We start from the raw sequence: 2,659 nt of genomic DNA, 5'->3' as shown, positions 1-2,659 counted from the left end.
GTTAGGTTGCAGCAATGTTGAGCTTAGAGCATGCAGCGATCTTCTGGAGCTTGATTTTCAATTTATGTATTTCCCTTTCAGCATTGTACTCAAATGATTATATTAGTGGATATGTGATGATGATGTTGCCTTTGTGATTTGGGTAAACTTGTGGTTATGCTCCATATAAAAAAAATCATACTGAAAATCCTCCTTGTAGGATCCCAGGATTGGAATCTGGCGCATGTGCGCTGGGAGCTGAGAATGGGGTACTACGGCGGTTGTCAGCACCGGATTCAGTGATCTGGAATTTTGTGAGCCCGGTTTCCAAGTTTGGGGCATGACATTTGGCATGTGAATTCTTCATTAATGACTTCCTAATCTCCAATTCTTTATTATCTTCTTTTGAGCTCTAAATCCATCCTTTTAAGCGTATATTCATCAAAAACTTCTGAATCATCTTACATAACAAAAATATATATAATTAAATCAAATTATCAATTAAATGCCAGGAAAACTAATGTAATTGAAGGGTTAAATATGCAATATTTGAATCTCAACAATGGGTTTCATAGCGGGTCCGCAACTGGCCGAAACAGCTGAGCGTCGCAATAGCTTGAGAAGGTTTCAACTGTGGACAAGTTTCACCATTGTTTTTCTGGAACAAGGTCCAACTGAAATTTGGATCTGTCTCTTATCCAATGGAAGAACGGTATGCCCATAAAACACATACATAGAGTGGGCCTTTGGCATTTTTAACGGCAGGTAATCAATCACAATTAGTTGTTGTGGTGGGGCTTATTTTGTGATTCCTTTCACTCCTGTCTTTATTTGTCATCTTTCCTATAGGTTGGAAGGCAAAACATGTCACGGTGGTCAAACAATCTCCACCCTCTACTTGCAAATGGTCCATTTGAAATCTGGATATGGCTCACGTGAAATGGGCTGGAAAATGGATGGTTGAGTGAATTTCTTACAACTTCATGTGAGCCCCACTAGACAATGGGCCCACTCAACTAAAGATGACAAAATAGATGGCCATCTCTGGCATGAAGCATAGCTTGGTGTTGTCCAGGGAATTTCCACTGGTAGTCATTCAATCTCCACCGTTTTAAAGGTGCGGCCCACTAAGCCTGTAACTCAAGTAACTTGTGAACAGACAGCTGAGATGTGAAAATTCTAAGATTCATGAATGGTAAGTAGAATTTTCTCATGAAATCAAGCTCACAATAAACTTCATAATCGAGTTCAACATATTAATCCATTAATTAGAACATTTCTGAACATCGAGCTCCATGAATGTAAAGTGTAATCTCGACTTACAAACATTAAGAGATCCAATTGTCAATCTCATGATATCATTGGTAATTCGTGACAACCAAGCTTGAAACCAACACTTATCTCACAGATTAATTTTTAATTTTACCAGCCTTTGATTTTCTTTATGAGCAGTAACGCAAATGAGGGGAATCAAGTTCTTACCTATAGGGAGCAAACCTATGGCGAAAACTCGTCGCCTCATTTTTTATAAGTCAACTATGGAGAATCAAATCTATACCTATAGGGAGCAAACCTATGGTGAAGATTATGTGACTTAGCCTTTTAATTCTTCTTTTTACCAAGTTAATCATTCAGTTATCGAACCGAAAGCTTAATGTGTACGCGAGATGTGATATGTGAAATCATGACTCAATCAATGTTTACAACGTCTAATCATGGATTAACAAATCAAAATGGACTGTGAAATCAAGCAGATGGCCGAATCCAAGAGTCATTAGTTACCAACATCATGTATCTTATAATGGTAAAATCACAACTATCCTTCAAAATCACTTTGAATTTAATAGAAATTCCAGAAAAAATTTTAAAATTTTCACAAATTTTGCTCAAGACCAAGAAAATACTGATTAGGTAACCTAATCTCCCACCCCCAACCTAAAATCTACATTGTCCTCAATGTAAAAGAAATAATCATGCGATGCACATGGAACAACGAATAATAAAAGAGGAATGAGGGAAAGATAGTACCTGGACGGAGAATCAAGAGGCTTCCCAAAATTATCAATGTAAGAGCAAGTTAGGGCAAGAGAGAAATTAACAGAAGCAAAAATAACAAAAAGAAAAAGAAAAGAAGATCCTACCTATACCACTTTCGCAGGTGCTCTCGATTGCATTTAGCGCATGCAACAAGCCTTTAAACCCCTAGGTTACCCCTAGTGGACGAGTTGTAGTCTCGTGAGGGTTTGCAGTAATGTTACCCACAAACATTGAAGTAACTAACTAAAAAAAAGGAAAATGAATGCAATAAAAAGCAATACAATAAAGCAAAAGGCTGGGTTGCCTCCCATGAGCGCTAAGTTTAACGTCTTCAGCCAGACAAGAACGGACCATGAATGAAATAATCTTTATAACCAGGGTCCGCCAAAGAAATTACCTCAACACTTTCATTAACCGATCCCAGACAAGTGATGTGAGTTCCCATGAACTGTGCTATCTGAAATAAGGCAACTGACACTGTCGTCAAATAATTTAAGGACTTCTGCTCGAACGACTTCTTCTATGTTAGGATCACGCTTCCTTTGCATGTTATGCGATATTACCACAGCATGATCCATCCATACAGTGGGGCATACTCCCTGGATTTTTTTTATCTTCCGTTCAATTGCTGCCTTATATGCTC

The sequence above is a fragment of the Magnolia sinica genome, chromosome 7 (genome assembly GCF_029962835.1).
Source record: "Magnolia sinica isolate HGM2019 chromosome 7, MsV1, whole genome shotgun sequence".
NCBI classification, from domain to species: domain Eukaryota; kingdom Viridiplantae; phylum Streptophyta; class Magnoliopsida; order Magnoliales; family Magnoliaceae; genus Magnolia; species Magnolia sinica.
Note: the sequence above shows the minus strand (reverse complement) of the source record.